The sequence below is a fragment of the Prorops nasuta genome, unplaced genomic scaffold (genome assembly GCF_024137725.1).
Source record: "Prorops nasuta isolate Cenicafe-Biocafe unplaced genomic scaffold, Cenicafe_Pnas_1.2 PNAS00016, whole genome shotgun sequence".
Lineage (NCBI taxonomy): Eukaryota > Metazoa > Arthropoda > Insecta > Hymenoptera > Bethylidae > Prorops > Prorops nasuta.
Window position 1 is genome coordinate 6,061,441 of NW_027116813.1, and position 21,643 is coordinate 6,083,083.

The 21,643-nt window shown below is 31.1% G+C and overlaps 1 protein-coding gene and 1 long non-coding RNA gene across 4 annotated transcripts in view; one reads left to right on the forward strand and one right to left on the reverse strand.

Moving 5' to 3' along the window:
* The window catches only part of LOC136779343 (large ribosomal subunit protein mL45-like), a 139,698-nt gene that overhangs the window by 102,431 nt on the left and 15,624 nt on the right, over positions 1-21,643 (reverse strand). The window lies entirely within an intron of this gene.
* LOC136779344 (uncharacterized) lies at positions 16,689-19,756 on the forward strand. 3 transcript variants are annotated; one of them, XR_010823571.1, is made up of 4 exons: positions 16,689-17,256; positions 17,334-17,714; positions 17,792-17,860; positions 18,148-19,756. It is a non-coding gene; the product is annotated as an uncharacterized lncRNA (long non-coding RNA). The 3 variants fall into 3 exon arrangements; XR_010823570.1 differs by having other exon boundaries at positions 17,334-17,441; positions 17,523-17,714; positions 17,792-19,756; XR_010823569.1 differs by having other exon boundaries at positions 17,792-19,756.

Here is a 21,643-nt window from a genome sequence, read left to right on the forward strand (position 1 = left end):
AAAAGACTTGTCATGATTGGTTAAATTAACTGAATCGATCAATCGCGATACAGCGTTACTTTAGCGCAAAGGATTAGAAATGCAAACCAATGTAAGTGATTTAATGCTATAGTAAAATAACATAGTTCTATGTTCTGCCGTTAGGGTAAGTCCCACCAAAACCTGTAGGATAATATTTTACCATGTAGGATTGCCAATTTGCTGTGAATTAGCCAATCAGCATACGTATTTTCGAAAAATTGGCAATCCTACATGGTAAAATTTTACCTTACAGGTTTTGGTCGGACTAACCCTAAGAGAAAAACTCTAGGATTGTGTTATTTGACTGTAGCACCTAATCACTTAATATACATTATCATAATTAATAAAAGCGCAGATAGTTAAGTTTTAATGATTATTTTTGTTTAATTGCTGCTATTATTCATTATAAATATTATTTTATTTAATTAATCTCGGCCATTGTTTCATATTTAAATCAAACGGAAAGCAGTAATTTTACTAGTTAAAATAGCTATAGTAATATAACACGAAATCTCCTATGAGTATGCAATCTATCAAAATTTGAATTCTGAAAAGAAATGCACTAGAGAGTGCAGTCTATGGGTTTGTTTTTTAAAGATGTCTGATCGAAGCAGCGAAGAAGATGTAAGTTGCTGATTTTATTTAATTTTTATTACTTACTGAATTAAAAATATAAATCAATTAATGTAACTCATGTTTTTTGTATTACAGAGACTGCTCGTAATGATGGACATGGAAGGTATGTATCTCATTAATAAAAATTAAATAGATAAATGCATGCACGTGGTAACTTAGATAGGTTAAAATATTGTATAATAGCTTTTGTTGAAGCAAAAGCTAGAAGAATTAATATGATATTTAACCTATTAAGTTATATTTTTTAATACTATTATAGGTGTATTAACAATCACATTAATTATTTTCAGAAGCATTGCCTGGGCCATCAGCCAGAGTGGTTGGGCGGGAATTGCCCATCCCGCCGACCAGGCGTTACACGCCTCCTATTAATGGTAAGTTAACAAAATAATAATAATAATTATAAATTTATATTGTTTTAGTAGCACCGCCAGAACCACCAGCAGCAGCACCGCCTCTACCGCCACAAGGCCAGGCAGGGGCTAACCCTCCTCCTCCTCGTCCAGAGCAGGCCGAAAAAAGGGAAGGAGGAAATCATAAGTAACATAATAAATTTGATTAATAATAATTTATTTAAATTTTTTAGGAGGAAGACGGTGGCATAAAAGGTCACGCAGGGCCGGATGGCGCCAGGGGAACGCAGCATGCCAGCGTATGACAATCATGCTGCGTTCCATGGCGGACGAGGCCTTTGGTGGCAGGGGACGAGGAGGAGGAAGTCGGGGTAGAGGAAGGGACGTAGACAATAAATTGTCCCATATGTAAATAGTCCCTTTATTAAAATAAAAAAAAAAATAAAAATAAATTATGTAAAGTGTTTTAGTTATTTAAAATGAAGTTCCTATTTTTCCATTTAAATAAATTATAGAGACCGTGCACACTAGCACAATGACAGTGAGATAAGAATGAATATCGGTGTATATGCATACTATCAGCGCAAACTATCGGTCTTTTTTCGCAGTTTTTGAGTGTAATTTATTTATACGTATACAGATATACATTGACACTTCGCTATCATTGTGTTGGTGTGTACGGTCTCTATACCTAACGACCAAACTGTGTTTGTGAACTGTCAAATAAAGTCAATATAATCGATATAATTAATCCCGCAACTATTGTGAATTGTATATTGTAATGTGACGTTATTTATATTTATATTTAAAGCAGTGAGGTTATTCATCGTGTTGCGATAATTGCTATAATGCATCTGCGTTAATTCTTTAAAATAAAAAATAATAAATTCATTTACAGTGACAGAAGGATTCACCAATTAGATAAGTATAACTTTATATTTACAATACAAGAGGTTATATACTTTGTGGAATATTTGTTTTTCAGATCAATTAAAATTAGACGTTTAGAAGCGTAACCAAGATATACTACAGTATTACAGATCCTTAGTTTCGAGGACATTAAGTCACAAAGAAATAAAGAAAATGGAGACGTTCAAAGTCGAATGCTGGTAAGTAGATGAGATGATAATGTTCCTTCAAATATTAATTTTCATTGAAGAGTTTTGATAGTTATATAATCAATTTGATTTTAGGCTTACACGTAGTGACATCAATTAATATTTTACAGTCAATATTCAACTCAAGATTATAATCATGTAAAGACCATCAGTTTAACATTTTCCATCTTACAGGCATACAATGGTGGAAAGTAGGAAATTGATAGCAGAATATCTAAGAAGCAAAGGCTTCAATGATATTCTCGGTAGTATTTCCTGGTACAGTATGCGCAGAAGAAGGAATAGATGACCTTGGTTTGAAATTGGATGTGTTTGAACTGTATGCTGATGTTAAGAGCTACAGTTAATTAAAATATAAAATTTTGATACGTTGAAAGGTAAATCCTTAAAATTGTTAATAGAGACTACTTAAAGACTTGGAAAACAATTAACTTTATATGAAATGTTTATAATATAAGACTAGAATTCAAGGTAAAAGTTCAAAGAGTAACGAAAGGTGGAAAGTGGTATAATATCAAATTGTTATAATTATTTTCTTTGGCAATTGAATATTAAATAATGAAAATGGAATTTGATTTAAACATAACATCACAAGTAATGAATATTATATTTTATAAGTAATTAAAATGATTAATTTAATGATTGTATTTATAAAAATAAATTGAATATTGTTTATTCAGATAAATAAATACTTTTATTTACAACTTTATACTATCTACATTTATACTATAAATTTAATTCGTATACAATTAATTTAATATAAAAACACATTTCTAATTATTAATTATTTTATAATCATCAGACTCACAAACACGCTAGTCTTTGTTTATTTCACTTTCGTTCAAAATTCAAGCGAGGCATTTTGACTGTCAAAATATTGAACTACCTGCAATTTTTAGATCGGACCCCGTATTCTGTAACTAACGAAAATTTTCGATATCGGTACGAACCGAAAATGATAAATATAGATATACATTTATTATTGCACGTACCGATATTTATCGTTAACTTTTGCTTAACGATGTCGAAATTTGTCGGTAAGAGTTACAGAATTCCCTACAGGGCCGGTGTAAAGTGAAAAATAGGATTTCCAACTAAACAGCAAAAATCCTGAAAATGGTCAATTTGAGTTAGCAGCTTTGTGAAGTGGCTGTGATATCGCGAAATCGGGTACCTGCACTAGTATACATTGAGTACATCCCTATCTTCTGCTTTTACATTGATAAAAAAAAGAAAGAAATACACTCAGTGTGTATTAGTGCAACTCCCCGAATTCACGATTAGTTGAATATGGTCGGTGAAACGTTCGCAAATGCAATGGTGGAAATCTAAGAAGTCGAAGCGAAAAATGAACGATCTGTCTAAATAGATGGCAATTTCACATAAAAATGGTAAATTATCATACAATATATCTAATTTGACTTCAGAGTGTCTTCATTTTAAGCTCCCGAACATAAAAACTGCTTTTTTGACTTCAAATTCTGAGGTTTCTAGCCCTGAATTTTTTCACATTACACTGGCCTCTGAAGGTTTGGTAACGTTCGCAAATGCAAGGCTGGATATCTAAAAATTCGAAGCCAAATAAACAGTTTTCATGTTCGGGAGCTCGAAATCAATATATTCTGAAGATAAACTAGGTAAGTTATATGGTAATTTACCATATTTACGTGAAATTGTAGTCTATTTAGAAGGATCACTGCTTTTTTGGTTTCGAATTCTTAGGTTTCTAGCCCTGAATCTTTTCATCTGTGAGTGTGAACCTCGTGTGGACTTCAAACCAAAGCTAAGGCATCATTTCGTAGTTTGAAGTTTGGTCTCATCAGACATATTCATTTTGCCGCAAAAAATAATAGGTATTTTACTTGGAAAAAAGACATTTTGGGCTGCGTTTAGATGGTGACTTAGAAATAGGTACTGCTTTACTGGAGTAGCACGATAGATCTGATTATTCAGATTTTAACAGTACTATTAAAAGACTGTACCGAAGTTCCCCGTTACGTATACGAGATACCGAATAAAAAGTATAAAAGTTACCGAAAAGTGGATATTATTAATCCCTACGTTACCGACTCGTGAGATAGGCTCACGAGTGGATTATAGCTAACGTCAAGGATAGACCTCGTTGACAGGCAGAGGCCTGGATGAAAAGACCGGCGCTCCAGTAAAGGATGTCCAGGTTGCCCTGAGAAGTAAGGCAGGGCCATGCCAAATAACCCAGGCAACCTGAGATAAGGAGAAGCGGCCTCGGAGAGTCGTAAAAAGAATGACCGTGTCTATGAGTCCCCACGAGGAGGGGAGATAGAACATCGAGTCTGGCTTAAACGCTGGTTACCCGCTTCAAGCAGGCTGCGCGAATGTCGTGCGCAGACTACCATAGCAGGCAGTCGGAACGCGACCATGGGACACTTTGCTGATGTGTCCGTGCGTGCTGGTGAGCGCGTGACGCGGCACTCAGCAGCCATTGGTCCGTTCGCGTACGTGAGGTGTGTGCTATAGGCCAGCCTGCACGTACGTCATGACAGGATACCGGCCAATGCATAGTGGGTTGTGCAGGCGCGTAGTTAGCCCGTTGGAATGTGTCCCGGTGCCTTCCGTAATCCCATAGGCTTGCGCTATGGCTGGACGGGCCGTGAACATTGCCTCCGTGGTGGTCCGCTCCTGGCAAACTCTATGCTTGGCAATGATACTGCATGTTCCCGCGCTCCTCACCACCACCTGTGTGTGGGTGGTGAGGGATAGATGTATGCCCCTCAGCAGATAGGTTTGCGAGGCTCGGACTTCCGCAAGGAACCCTCCCCTCCCTCCACGACCTAGCATACTGAGCGACCCTGGCTACCGTTACCGTCCAAATGCATGGACGCAGGGCCGTATAAGATGCATAGAGAATGGGGTTGAAAGACTGCAATGATAACGTAGGGTTTTTGGCCACCAAACTGACCAACTGGCGCCCTGATACCGATAATTAAGGACGGGCGAAGATAATGAGAAAACCTGTAGTGTGAGTGGCCCCCCACTAGGACAGGAATAACGTTACAAGACATTTTGTGTTGCGCTTTACACATGGTGATTTAGAAATAGGTTCTGCTTTACTGGAGTAGCACGATAGATCTGATCATCCAGGTTTTAACTGTGCTATAAGTATACTCAATACAGAATATGAATAAGAATGGGTGATTAGCAGCATATTTGATGGATTTATAATATTGGTAAGTTTAATATTCAGGATAAAAATTAAATTAAGGTTACCAAACCAATACACAAGTCCCTTCTACTAGAGTATGATACTACACTAATGAGACATCACTCATTATAGGAACGTGATGCAATTTATATGATACATTGTAAATAGCAAGGAAAAGCAATATTAGAGATTTTTTTGCAATCACTGCCAGTGGAAAGCATATCTGACCTGAAATTGACATAAGTTTGTCAAAGGAGTAATAGGGCTCACCGATCAAACTACATAGAACGCAATCAAAAGGTAACCATAACTAATTAAACCTTAAACTAGCTTAGAAATTTGGTTATTATATTATTTACACATACTTTCAAATTGATATAAAAATACTCCTCAACGCTAACAGAAATGATAACGCTGAACTTTTAATAAATAGTTAAAACTTTGAGTCCGTCAAAATATTTTACTTTTACGCTTGAATTGCATGTCATTTTATTACCTGTATTTATTAATTCACTTATTTGTTAGATTTTTACGGTGAAAATATTTCTTTCTTTATTCGAAACTATTCTTTGAAGAGTCATTGATAAATACAGGTAATAAAATAACATGGGATTCAAACATAAAAGTGAAATACTTTGCTTCACTTAACAGTTTAACTATTATTTAAAATTTCAGTATTAACTTTCCAATTAGTGATGAAGTGTTTGTTTATAACAATAGTAAAGTGTGTCTGACCACAGCACTAGCAAACTGCCAAATTATTTTTATAGTCATAAGAATTTCAATTCTTATGACAAGTCATTTTTGTAAATTGTGTTACACTTAGCCACACAAGTTTTCTTTTATCTATGTGTAGATATTACTAAATTACTACTAACTTTAATTTGAAGCAATTAATAGACAGTATTTATGATGAGATTCACTTAAAACATGTACATAGTTTCATTATATTTTTTATAAAACAATTATGGTTAAAAATAAGCCATTGTGGCATTCATGGTATTGATAAGAATCTTCATAAGTGTATATTTTTTATATTAAATATATTATAAAATATCAATAGTTGTCAATTGATATTATTATTGGGTATTAATAATGTTTAAAATATAGTCTTATCAATTTTAACAGCTCCTTGATCTATTCAAAATGGTCTGCTTTCAATTACGGCAGTCTTATGAGATATATGATTTTGCTATTTAGCTTTTTAACCGAATTTTATGATAATACCCTTTTATGGTTGTGCAAGAACACTGAAATTAAAGTTATTAGTTATTTATCTCATAAATATTCAGATTATCATTTTACATGCAATTAATTATTAGCGTCACTATTTATTAACAGTGTTTGAGTGACCTGGTTTAGTATAGGAAGCATAGTTTATAAGAGTGGTTTTTCATAAGAGTTCTAAAATCTGATTAACCTTATGTCATAGTACTTTGTGTCTCAAAAATCACAAGGATTGTAACTCTAACACGTATAATCCTTTTAAATTGTTTCGTAAACTTAATCAAGAGTTTCATATGCCTTTTTGTTATTTATTTGCCAGAATTAATTAAATATTTTTTTTTTAAAATACTTTTGAATCATTTCTAAGGGTTTATCATCATTATTATTTGTGATTATTTTAAATATTTTAAATTATTACAAAATATGTTTTGATGATATAACTGATGATTTTATTTGTGTATACATATCTTTGCTATAATGTTTTCACCTATTTTACGTAAAAATTTGTGAGCTACCTGATAATACAATATATAAAATAATAATATTCATAGTCAACATTTTTGAAAATATGCTTCATATCTTTAAAAATATAATATCTTGTTTTGAAGCAATGAATGAATTTATTTTCTAAAAATTATATATTTAAAACTCAATATAAAAAGAAATGATAGGTTTTCGACAGTAAGTTCATATATAACCCTCGAAACGCTACTTTCTCTTTTTCAACAGGTTCGACTACTTTAATCTCAAAATAAATTCCAATTGGTTATATTTAATGATTTATATATAGATAGGCATGTTTTCTACTACTATTTTGTTAAATATTTAATATTTACGGTAATTAACTTTTAAACTGCCGTATGGATTTTTAACATGCAGTAAAAGTTGAGTATACTAGTTAAGGGGATGCATTGAGCGACTTAAACACTCATTCAAGTTTATCTTCCAAATTATTAGGAATATGAACTTTTTTGTAGAGATTAAATTTACTCTTTTGACTGTACTGAAGCGCGCTATAAACTAGGTTTCTCAAAATTATAAAAAATAATTTTCATAAAAATTATGAATACTTGTAATTTTGTTGGTCATAATTATATTGAAAGTTAGGCCTTGTAGCGCGCTAAATAAAAGTTCTATGACTAATTTGAGACCAAGAAGAAACAAATATACCTAAAAATGTGGAAGATTTTTTGAAAAACTAAATTAGCCATTGAAAGACAAGTTTTACACTGTTTACCGACGGAGAAGTTTCACAGTGCGTTAGACAAGGGCAGGCCTATTAGCTCTCCTCGCTTTAGAAGGAGTACCCACTCTCTCCCCACCATTCCCCGCTAAACAAAGCAACTCTCCTACACACAGCAAGGTGGCTGACTAACGCTGCCTGTCGGCGTGAATCCGTAGCGGAATGGAAGAACAAATAATTATTTGTAGATTTTAGGGTTAGGTTTTCGCATATCCGGCGTTGTACCGCTCTTCCATATCATTTCGGGAGGATACAGTAAAATTTTCAAAATATTTTGTCATCTACAAGTCTCAAAAAACTTGAATTAATTGACTAAAGCGTGACTCGTAGCAGCCGATGCTGATCGCTAAGTTGTGTAGCGCATCAGCGTCGGCTGATACGAGTCACGCTGTCTTCAACTAATTTAAGTTTTTTGAGACTTGTAGATGACAAAATATTTTGAAAATTTTACTGTATCCTCCCGAAATGATATGGAAGAGCGGTACAACGCCGGATATGCGAAAACCTGACCCTAAAATCTACAAATAATTATTTGTTCTTCCATTCCGCTACGGATTCACGCCGACAGGCAGCGTTAGCCAGCCACCTTGCTGTATGTAGGAGAGTTGCTTTGTTTAGCGGGGAATGGTGGGGAGAGAGTGGGTACCCCTTCTAAAGCGAGGAGAGCTAATAGGCCTGCCCTTGTCTAACGCACTGTGAAACTTCTCCGTCGGTAAACAGTGTAAAACTTGTCTTTCAATGGCTAATTTAGTTTTTCAAAAAATCTTCCACATTTTTAGGTATATTTGTTTCTTCTTGGTCTCAAATTAGTCATAGAACTTTTATTTAGCGCGCTACAAGGCCTAACTTTCAATATAATTATGACCAACAAAATTACAAGTATTTATAATTTTTATGAAAACTTTTTTTTATAATTTTGAGAAACCGAGTTTGTAGCGTGCTTCAGTATAATCAATAGAGTAAATTTAATCTCTACAAAAAAGTTCATATTCCTAATAGTTTGGAAGATAAATTTGAATAAGTGTTTGAGTCGCTCAATGCATCCCCTTAATTGTACTAAATTAAAAACGTCCCAGATGTTTCATGGTCAGGATATTAATTTATATTTTTTATTTATAAAAATATTCATTCTATCACCACTTCCTAGCATATAGATATTCCATATCTGCAACAATATAGATATTGGAATAGCCCTAAATATACCGAAAACTCTGCTTGCTGTTTATGCAATTTTGGGGAAATGTGTTTTTTAAGAGTTAAAATATAAGATATTTAGCCATTTTTTTTAAGGCTGGAGACTAACATCATTTCCTCAAATCCAAAATTTTTTACGAATTACTGAGATTTTAATGATATAATTTGTATCTTTTATTTAACTTACCGTGTGATGATAATATTCGATAGCATCTGTGTGTGCGTCCTTGTCTCATTTTTATAAGATAAATTTTAATACCTGAAACATCAAAAAAAGCCACAAAGTATTCACAGTTTTGAGTTCGAATCATGTATATCATCTATCTTTAGTAAATTTAGACTTATCTAAAAATTGAAGATTCTCTTTGATTTTTAACCTTCTTTTTCACTTTCGATGCACATATCGGCGTTCAAACAGTTTTCACTATTGTCCAAGATAACTATTCATATATTTGGTCACTTTAGACAATTTAATAATTAATTTATTATTTAACATATGATTTTATTACATTCACTTTAAAGATCAATCACATATCCCGACGAATAAATGTGCTTAAAATTTCTATCGTTGGCTTAATTTGTAGCTACTGAAGCGTAATGACGAGAAAATGGAGGAAAGAGACAAACTAAACACAGAGATGTTAACTTGTGGGAATTCGGTATCCCCACCACGCCACCAATAGCTAGCACGCACACAGTGCCAGCGGTACATCGGTGAGCCAACCCCACTACTGTCGCCGCTCGCTGGTCACGCACACAGCTACATCGATACGTGCGTGTCTCGGCTTTCGCCGTTGAAGTTCGGTTAGCTCCGGTGAGGTATGAGTACGAGAGGGATGAATATACTTTTCTCGGACCTCTTTTTCGCTCTCTATTTCTCCCAAGTTTAGCCAACGACCCGCGTCAAACTCCTTTTCCACGGTATCGGCCGGCTCGATGCAATGGGAAAATAAATTTACTTTTTGACAATTATAATTCATGAAAATTTTTAAATGTTATTACAATTTAACAATTATTCTGAAAATGGTAAAAAATTATAATGAAAAAAAATTAAAAGTAACAAATAAATAATATGGTCCGTGACAGTAATTGAAAGAAAAAATCCTTGTTATATTGCACAAAATGATCACTGAAGTGTGACATTTAAAATTCATAAAATAAAAAAAAATATACGAATATACATTAAAGATTGATTAATTTGAAAAAATGGTTAAAAATGAGGTAAAAACTCGACCATTCTCTTACAATATCACTGCACCGATAGCAATTCGGATTTGCAAATATGACCAAATTCATTAATATGTACTATGAAATGCAAAAATCTGACCTAATTTTTATGTTGAGAGCCTAATAACAGAAAATGTGGGGCTTCTCGGAAATTTCTTCGGTTATTTTCCAGTATGGAACACCTAAGCGATCTGAAATATCCTAAAATATATGCAAAAATAATAATAGGAAATAAAAATAGGACTTAATATATCACAATGTGAAATAATGTGAAGAAATAGCTCAAACCAACTATTTTAAAACATTTTTTATGCAAAATTTGAGTGTGGAAGGTACTTCCGCCTTGAAACTTTTGCAAATTCATATATAATTGTTGATAACTAAATAATTATTGCTCCAGAATGTACTTAAAATAAAAGTTTATTGAAATTGAGTTTTACGCTATGATATTGATAAATCTGACTTTATCTCTACATTGAGAAGCAAATAACTCAATTTCTCATGCTTCTCGGATGTTTCTTCGGCTATAATCTGGTATAATATGTCCGATTGAACACAAATAGATGCTATTAATTATCAATAACTTATGTGGGAATCAAAATTGGGGATTCTAAGCTATGCTACAAAATAATGACTAGAAATGGCTAAAATTGTCTAATTTCAAATTGATTTTCTACAAAATTGGAGTATCGTAGGCGCTTTCGGTTTGAATTTTTTGCAATTTCAGTTATGTCCGAAGAATCATCCGAGAAATACGAGAAATTCAGTTATTTGCCTCTGAATATTTGCATAAAGTCAGATTTTTCAATATCATAGGGTAAAACTCAATTTCAATAAACTCACCATTTTAGAGCTTTCAGAATTTCGGGCAACTTCAGCTTTAGAAGAAGAGCGACTACCGCTAACCAACCAACACATTTTTATATGTCATCCGTGTAAAGTGATGTAGCGTTTACCAAAAACTCGAAGCAAATCAAAATCCTTTTCCTCATTTAGTTTTTAATTTTTATAAAATGCTTATATGTAGCCATTAATTAATAAGATTTGGTAATAAATACATAAAATGCGTTCTTATTATATCAAATAATAAGTTGAGGTACAATAAATTCAATGTTTTTATATTAATCTGCTAACAAATACATTTTTTGTATTTATTTTTGAGTCCAATAAGTTAATGGTTATTAAAAAAAAAATTCCTTGTAATGAAAAAAAATGAAAAAATTTTAAGGTTCGCCAAGACTCGAACCCGAGCCTGCCGCGTACCAACCGGCTGCCTTACCATCTGCGCTACAGTGCTCACTTGGTATACCAAAAGCAAAACAGCCTTTTAAAGACTGGCTACAATTCTTTCATTAACTCGTCATAAATGATTAAGAAATAGCTGCCATAATAAATACACTTATTTACACAGCATTATTACACTAAATTTATTATGTTTTTAATTTGAAGCATACATTTTGCATGAAGATATGATAGTTTAACGGTAACCATGCAGTACACTAAATACAAAGCTATTCATATGCTACATTGTCGTAAATTCACCCTAATTAAGGTTCCATTTGACAAAAATCATATTTTAACTAACTTGGATTCTAGCTAATTAAATACCATACAAAAAATATTTAAACTTATTTTCGATTAAAATAGCCGGATTCAAAATATTAAATTAAATAAGTTAAAATTGCAAAATTTGTATTCCTTTTTCCTGAATAACTTTTTAACCCATTTCGCTACAAAAAATATTGTCCAATAATAGTTGCAGAGAATATTTTTCTAAGTTAAATAAAAAAATTGTTATTCTACGAAGTACAGGAGTCGAACTATTTTTGGTTACCCCTTTTTCACCCCTCCCCCCCAATTAGCAAACCCCTTAGGAGTTTGAATTTTGCAAATTTTCGCTCCTTAGGATTTACCACTTAAAAAAAAAATTTACGACTTTTTGGTAATTATTTTTATTGATTTGACTGGACTACACTTGCCGTGCTGGCTGAAAAGGATTTTGCCACTCTTCCTTGGCTAAGAGACAGTCAAGATTGGGAGAGAGTGAGAGGGTCGAGAAAACTATACTGCTCTCTCTCGCTCTGCAGTTGTGTCGAATCCGACCGAGACCCAGCGAAGGCAGCCGAGACACGCACGTATCGCTGCAATGGTGTGCGTGACTAGGGAGTTGCGCATGAGTAGGGATGTCTCACTGATGCTACCGGCTTACCGTGTGTTAGTAGGACTACGGTCGCGTGGTTGGGAGAGAAATCCGGCACGATCTAACAGCACTGGTTATACGTACAGACACCGCAGACATGGCGTTCTACTTTACTATAATTTCTGCATACACATAATATACAAAAACGTTGCGGAAAGTATACTGAATTAGAGTGCTATATGTAACAGTGTCTGTACGCCAAGTTAGTATACAGGCAATACCAGAAATGACGTTCTATACTTTAGTACACCTTTCGCATATACACACTGAGCGGAAAATCAGTTGCATGTAATGAACGCATTTATTGGGATTTGCGTTTATTTGAATTTAATAATTTTCATTATAAGAATCAACAAATATTAACACATTTCAAGCGGAGTGGGTATTAGTACCCGTTTCACGGACTGGTACTCATACCCAGTTACTTAATGAATTTAAACATATTTAAAATGAAATTAATAGAAAGCAATTATTTGGTATATAAGATAAGACTATATACTTTGTTGCCTACTTAAAAGTTTTAAATGAAAACTTTTTTTAAATACTTAAAACCTCTTTTGCCCGCTACACATCCTAGTCACGGTTGTTAGGCTACCCGCTCAAAATGTGTTAATCTAAAATACAAAAATTTGTTTAAATAAAATATTTGATATAATTAAAGTAAAAAAATATTTTATTCATTTAAATATTTATTTATTTGGTTGAATCAAAATAATTATTAGTATTGCGAAAATATATAAATAATAAATATTAGAATTAAATTAACCCGTCAATGGGCGCGTAGGGTGTCCAAAGCACCCCAAGAATAAAAATCTATAGATAACTTGGCGAAAAATTTGTGCAGTCACTTACAAGTATTAGCGTTTAATTAATATAAATAACTTAAAAACATGTAACTGCTATCGTATAGCAAGGGAAAGTCACATAGATGATATTTATTGAAAAATAAATCTGATTTCGTAAATAATTTACGTCTAATAACGGAAAACAAATGGAGTGTTCGTGGCACTCCACGCGCCTATCTACGTAAAAAAAAGCACACGCCTATTGGCAAGTTAATCAATTTGTCTTTATTTCAAATAATTGTGTCATTGAATGAAATAAATGTTTTCTCTTTGATTAGAAGTTAAAAGTAATGTTTCATTCAATTTCAGATTAACATTCATTTATTAGAAAAGAAAAATTATTTCGTTACAAATTAGTTTTGTTAAAGTTGGTAAATAATATATTTCTTACATATTAACACATATTTATTTCGATTTATGAAATTAAATACTTCAATGAAATAGCTGAAAAGCATTGTGTCGTAAATTTCTGAATTCAGTAATACATTTTGTTTTTTCCATCAAAATAACAATTGTAGAGTTTAATTATTTTCAGTTTCACATTAAATGGAATTTTGTATTCAATGCAAGACGATATTTATGCTTAATCAATAAACATCGATGTATTCTATTAAAACAGATTGTGCATTTATTTGAAATTAATATATGTTTAATTAAAACGAAAGGCTTAACTGTTTTAAAACATCACATTGAATGCATACAGACTTATATTCATTCCATGAGCATTAATATTTGTTTAAATCGAAATCTTTTTTAAATTACTTTCTAATTTCTAAATCAGCAACACCGTTTTTCAATTTAATCAACATTCTTCTTGATTTAAATGATTCTCTCATTAATATAAAATATTTCATTATATGTTTAAAATAATTTCTCATTTTTATTGAACAAATTTTAATTTAAAATTATATAAAAAATTACTTTTATCCTGTAATCAAGTATTTTGTCAAATAGAAAAATTTATATAGAGCAAAGAAAAAGAATGTAACCATCAAATATCTTGGAAACTATGCATTCTAGTAAAAATACTTCAGATAAAAGCTGTATGGTTTCAAAGGGTCTATCAGTCAGTTTTATAAGTATATAACCTTAAATTGCGTTGTGCAGGCCACTTCAAGATCACATTTATTTTTCAACGATTTACCCTATTTTTATTACATATTCGTTTAGCATATTTCAAGAGTTTTTAAAAATACTAATAAAAGCATCATTCAATCCAGTCATTCCTTACATATTCCAATGTAAAACTGCATTTTGCATTTTCCCGAATAGTGCTCACCTGCTTATAACTTCAAATCGAAATATCTAATAAACGACTGGATTAAATAATGCTTTTACATAGTGTTTTCGATCTTAAGATATCCTATCAAATTACGTAATAAAAGATAGGGCATACCATTAAAAAAATATAAAGTTATCTTCACGTGACCTTCAATATTCTAACCAAAGTTAAACCTTTTATATCTTTAGATAGATTTTTAAAAAAACTTTTTAAAAGCTCTACTTATTATTTTCGTACAATTCATGTTTCGAGATATTCAATAAATGCTTCAAATTTATTTTCAACCTATTTCATTTCTTATTTGACCGACGGGTGACAATTATTTTGAATCTGTTTCTCACTCCTTAGTTAATGCTTCAATGGTTAAAGGAAGAGCAAGTACGTTTTAGTGCCGCTGGTTAGTTTGTATTCAGTGGGGGGAAACTTTGATTATTGAGTTAATTTATTTGAATTTAGTGAATATAATATAATAGAATCAAGCAAATAATATTCAAAACAGCAGATCCAATATAGCGGCCAACAATTTAAAAATTAGTTGGATTTTAAAAAATTTAGGTTCTGCAGGGTTCTTATGACATTGAAGTTAGCCACAACTTTGCAGCCACCAATTTGGGCAAAATAAGAAAACACATAAATTGAATGAAAAAAATGTTCTAACAATTATAAATTAATATTAACCACTGCAGTTATTATAAATAACCTTTGTTTAACCAAATAGACAAACAAATTTTAGTTGAAAGTTTCTTAAACGAGAAAATAAAAAAATTACTTTTATCAAGTAACACGGTAGTGTTACGCGGCAAGTAATTAAAAAAATACGAGCCGCGCGACACTACTTACTTTTACGCGAAGATTGAACCAAACTATACCACTCGATTCTTCCGATGGATATATTTTCCAATCGGTTCATTTAATGAAAATTTTAATGAAACTTTCATTATATAAATCGATTATAAGCTTTCGAATGAGACTACAAACGTCTAAATCGGTACACTCAATGCTGAGATATCAAGATTGAGCAATTACGATCAGCTATTTTAGTTTCAGCTTTTCTTCTTCTTCCGACCGAAAACTGTTGTCTCGCTCGGAAGTCTCACTCTTTCACAATAGAAGCCTATCAACGACATCTTCTGTCCTTCTCCACCACTCTTCCGATATAGTCCGAATGTGTCGTGCTAGAGGTGTGAAACAAATTCCAATATGGCCGCAACGCAGGCGCGACGTATATGTAGTATCCATCGAAGTGTTCGTTTTGTTAGTATGATTCGCACGTGAGTTTTCCACGTGAATTCATAGTTAAAATTTGGATGCATCAATTATATAGCAGTGATCCAGAAAACAATTAGATAAGTATTGTTTGTTAGAACAAATATTTAAATATTTGAGCAATGGTACTTTGTGATTTCTTTGTTTTATTGGTTACAGAAAATAGAGTGACTAATAGAAAACCATGCGTTTATAAACGTTGATCACATTCCAATTAATAAAGTAATTGGTTACAAAATGATGCCAAAACAAGGAAAATAGTTGTGGTATAGTCTATAACCCTTAATACGCAGATTATTTAGTTTAGTTTCAATGCATCTTGAAGAACAAATTAAAAGTTAAATAACATTTTTCAATATCTGATTTTTATTTACTCAGTTTTAATATTAAATGTGTTTATCAATATTATTATTATAGTATGTGTTTTCAAAATTACAGATTGTATTAGCAAAATGCAGAAAGCAGATGAACGAATGGCAGATCGAACAGATTACATATATAAAGGTATGCAGAAACAAGAATTAAACATACATTGATCTTTTGTGACTTATAATTTTAATGAGGTTAGAAGGTTGTATTAATAAATATATCTTCTTTCATCATTTAAATTTGCCATAACTTGGTTTGTACGTATGTTTAAAAATTGAATCTAGATATTTTTATATATTTATATACGCAGTTGTATACCAGCATATACTTCAAGCATACTCAGGTTATTTAAATCAGATATAATGGATTACGATGGACAAATTAGAAAGTAAATAACATTTAACAATTAATATTTAGATTTAATTCAGTCTTAGTCTTTCTGTTATATATGTTAGTGAATATTATTATTGTTTCCTAAATAGCAGATTGTTTTGGAAATATGCAAGAAATAGTTGGAATAATCGAAGATCAATGAGAATGATAAATATATATAGGTAGACATAAAGAATAATTTGACATACAGTAACTGTTTGTGACTAATTTCAATGAGGTTAGAAGGTTGTATTAACAAAATAAATCTTCTTTCATCATTTAAATTGGCCATAACTTGGTTTGTACGTATGTTTAAAAAATGAATCTATATATATAAGTACTTTTATATACTTATATGCAGTCATATACCATTAATATTTTAAACTATTGTTATTATATTCTTATAAAATGATTGGCAGGTAATATATTCTTCAAAACTGCAACAACAAGTATCGGAATGGGAAAATAAAATAGAAGTTATCAAATTGTATCCAGGAGCTGCCCCAGTAGCAAGATTGGTCGAGATGATGTCATTATGACCAGAAATCCAGTCATTTTTACATCATTTGAGCCAATTTTGGTAACGGGATGATTATGTAGAGTATGAGCCATTTATGGATATTAGAAAATCATTCAATTAGACAATGCTATGGAGGATGATAAATATAGATTTTGATTAAAAAGAGGCCTGGTATTTTACACTCCGTAAGATCTATAAAATTGTAAGACAAAAATATTAAAATATATAAATACATATTATTCATGTTTTTACAGATATATTTTTTTGTATTAATTTCAGATTATGTTGGAGAATTCTGTTTGGTATATAGTGATACATGGTGCTTATCAATAAACTCTAATACAATAATATTGAGATACTTATTTCAATTTAATTTGTGACCTGCAGGTAGTGGAAATTTAAATATTATCACATTTTCGGTTCATAGCCTCTTGTATTCTTATTATATTCTTATAAAATGATTGCCAGGCAATATATTCTTAAATAATGCAACAACAAGCATCCGAATGGAAAAAAAGAGTAGAAATAATTTGTATCCAGCAGCTGTATGTTGAGTATGAGCCATTTGTGGATATTATAAAATTATTCAATTATATTATGTTTGAGATGAGCTTTATGTAGCAAAGCAACAATTAAAAGGAAAATTATATTGTATAATACGTACATATCCAATTTTAATTCAAACCAATTTTCTCTTAAGTAGCATTATTTATATAATAAATTTGTCTTATTTACAGGATATGTCAGAAAGAAGGAGCATCTAGAATAGTGGAAAATTGGGTAAACTCTCAAATATTTGCATAAAGGTATGCAGAAAAAAATTTTAACATACGTAAACTGTTGGTGCCTATAATTATTGAAGATACAAGGATTAAGTAATAAATAGATCTTTCATCATTTAAAATTGTCATTATTTGTTGTGTATGTATATTTAAATAGTCAGCTTGGGTACTATTATGTTTGAGATGAAGTTTCAGTAGCAAAGTAACAATTGAAAGGAAAATTATATTGTATTATACGTATCCAATTTTAATTCAAACCAATTTTCTCTTAAATAGCATTTTTTTATATTATAAATTTATCTTATTTACAGGTTATCGTAGAAAGAAGAAGGAGCATCTACAATGGTGGAAAATTGACTAAGCTGTCACATATTTGCGTAAAGATAAGCATATAAAACATTATAATTTACGAAAATTTTTGGTGACTAATTTTAATGAGGATAGAAGGTTGTAGTAAGAAGTAGAACTTTCATCATCTAAATTTGTCATTAATTGCTGTATATGTAAATGTTATTGATTAATACATAAGAGGAATAATGAAACGTGATTATATTTCTTCATACGCAAATGCAGTTATACAATGCATTGTAAATTGTTATTAAATTAGAAGTGTACTATTTCGTATAGGAGCAGACAATGCTCTAAAATCTTTTATTTTTGCTTACAAAAACTTGATAAATCTTTAGAGAATATTGATATTAGACAATATGCTGAAATCCAATTTGTTGTAAAGCGGCAGTATGATGCTGGTGATTTAATCACTGCTCTGTGTGATAAATTAAGTTGCTTGAATCGCGTTGTGCAACATTATCTAACAAAACGGACAAATGTAGTACTTCATGTTGTCATACAGATATTACCCAATCTTATAATAATATTTTATTATTTACGCTATTTGATGGTATGAAGAGTTTGTTAATTCCCAAAAAATTATGCAAAAGTAATTCTTGGAGCACATGAAAGAAATAATTCAGAGCAACTTCCCTAAGTGGAAAAAAACTATTGAATTCTTTGTGCAGTAATTGCTTGAGCTCTTTAGAACTTCAGCAAAAAACTGCTAGTATAGTTACTAAAAAAGTTCTGATTGTTAAATTATCATTATATAATACCAAAACTGAAAATATAGAATACGTTAAAGATTGGATTGTTCTTAAAAACTGAAACATTAAAGGTATACCTATTGAGAAATTAGCAATGGTTGATAAAGTTTATAAAGCAAATTGTGCGATTTTCCATGACGGCAAGGATGCTGCAACTGGTCATTATACGTCTATGATACGTAAGGATAAATCATGGATATATGCGAACGATCATATCGTTCAAAAGAAAACATGGCCTAGAAATTCAAAAGGCACGTTTATCATATTCTTTGAGGAAATTTAATTAATTCAATATTACGTTATTCGTATCTCTAACGGCTGCTTTTATAAATGTTGAAAGTTGTTATCATGGGTAAAAACATCTTAACATGTTCAACAATATTAGCACCACGGCTGCGTTTAAAACGCCATTTCACTAAATATTGGCCGCAATTATAGCCCCTTCGGCTGCAATAATCTAGTGAGTAAACTATTTAAAAATGATATGATTTCCACAATGCGTTTCTATCATTATTAAATCATTTTCTCACTGAGTATCGCACAGTTTCAAATAAAATCTCGTAATACAAATTTTTTGTGTAGAAAATTATTGTATCTTTCTTCATCAAAACTATTTATAACGAGTTGATATGTATTTCTTCAATATATTATTTAAAATGTTGTACTTTTCCTTTTTTAATAATGTTAAATAAAATTGATTATTGTTAACTATATAATTATTTATATATTTCAATTTATATTCCCGTCCATTAAAATTTAATTATTAGAATACACATTCTTTCTTTAAGAGTTTCACTACATTTTGTATTATTTGCATAAAGAAATTCTTAAGATGTATCCTTGTCACATTACAAAAAGCTCTGAGATCCCCCAAAAAAACACTTTCGTGTAAAAAAAAGACGGCAAGTAATTGAAAGTGATTCCACTGAACAAAATAACCTATAAGACCAAACATTTTTTAAACTCAAATGTTACTTTAAAAATTTCAAGGTAAATATATTTCCACACATCAAACATCAATACTTTTACAATAAAAAATAATACATTAAAAACAAAATATTGCAGAAAAAGAATTTTAGACAAAAATATCTGAAAAAATACTTTACAGTTAAATATTTCAGAAAAGGAAGTAGTTCTTCTAGTTGTTTAATAAATATATCTGGCAACATAAAGCATGAAGATCAAATAAATTAGGCAAGTAAGTCAATCAATCGGCAACATAAAGTATTGAGATCACATAAATTCAGGCAAGTAAATGAATGAATAATTAATTATTATATAATTTTTGTATACGTACATAGTGGGAAGTTGAATCGTGTGTGGTTTCAACTACAGTGTAGTATATCATTTTCCAAGTTAAATTACAGAGTGAAGCTAGCTGAACCACCCACGATTCAATTTCCTACTGTGTACTACTTGCCCGGACGGGCCGAAAAGTGTAAAGTATATTTGAGTCTTCATCAGTTGCACTTTGAACTATCATCTACAGTACACATTTGGCCCGTTCGGGCAAGTAGTACACAGTAGGAAATTGAATCGTGGGTGGTTCAGCTAGCTTCACTCTGTAATTTAACTTGGAAAATGATATACTACACTGTAGTTGAAACCACACACGATTCAACTTCCCACTGTGTACGTATACAAAAATTATATAATAATTAATTATTCATTCATTTACTTGCCTGAATTTATGTGATCTCAATACTTTATGTTGTCGATTGATTGACTTACTTGCCTAATTTATTTGATCTTCATGCTTTATGTTGCCAGATATATTTATTAAACAACTAGAAGAACTACTTCCTTTTCTGAAATATTTAACTGTAAAGTATTTTTTCAGATATTTTTGTCTAAAATTCTTTTTCTGCAATATTTCGTTTTTAATGTATTATTTTTTATTGTAAAAGTATTGATGTTTGATGTGTGGAAATATATTTACCTAGAAATTTTTAAAGTAACATTTGAGTTTAAAAAATGTTTGGTCTTATAGGTTATTTTTTTCAGTGGAATCACTTTCAATTACTTGCCGTCTTTTTTTTGCACGAAATTGTTTTTTTGGGGGTTGGTCTGACAAAAAGCACCAAATAAATATTTATAATAGTACATATTTTTTACGAATATTAAATATTATTGACAATTCAATACCTGTATATTTATTGGTATTATATACAATTTGTTAATAACAACCATCATGAAGCTTTGTGCTAGAAATGAAGAAATTATTAAAAATGGACAATGGTTGGAGGATGAGCACATGGATCATTTTTTTCATATATTAAAATCGTGCTCTAATTATAATCCTCAAAGTACAAACTATTAGTTCAGATTCCTAATAATATTGAAAGTGTACCAAAAACTGTAAAACATTCAAATATTACACAGCTGTGATGATTTTAAATCTAACCAAGGTGGTAATTGGGTTTGCCCTTATTATGATGGTAAATCAATATATATTTATGATTCATTGAATAGAAAAAGATTGCATACCCATCATGAAAAATTTCTTAAAAGACTGTTCCCGTTTTATAATTTTGACAATGGATCAGTTATATTTCCATTAGTGCAATCGCAAAAAAAAACGGAAATGATTGTGGAGTATTTGCTATAGCATTCGCAATATCTCTGTTATACAATATTAAACCTAATGATGTTTTATATGATCAAAAGTTAATGCGTCCACATTTAATACAGGTTTAAAATCGAACCG